Here is a 287-nt window from a genome sequence, read left to right on the forward strand (position 1 = left end):
CTAATGGACGTGCGTGTGGAGCTACACCTCCGATTTGAGTTTGCCAACCTCAAAGCACGCCGTCGACTCCCTTCAGATTATCGCCCTGCGACAAATGGACCAACCCCTAACGCTCGTTGCGGGCTCTGTGTCTGCGACATCAAGAGTTCAAGGCCACCACTTTAGCTCAGCTCATGGCCCTTCTACTTTCCTGGCTATTGCCGGGAAGCGCGGGGCGTCCTGGTGAAATGCGTCCACGGCGTCCGGGCAATCTTGCCGAAGTGGCGTCTCAAACTCCCACGAGTTTT

The sequence above is a fragment of the Plasmopara halstedii genome (assembly GCF_900000015.1).
Source record: "Plasmopara halstedii genome assembly, contig: Scaffold_650, whole genome shotgun sequence".
NCBI lineage: Eukaryota > Oomycota > Peronosporomycetes > Peronosporales > Peronosporaceae > Plasmopara > Plasmopara halstedii.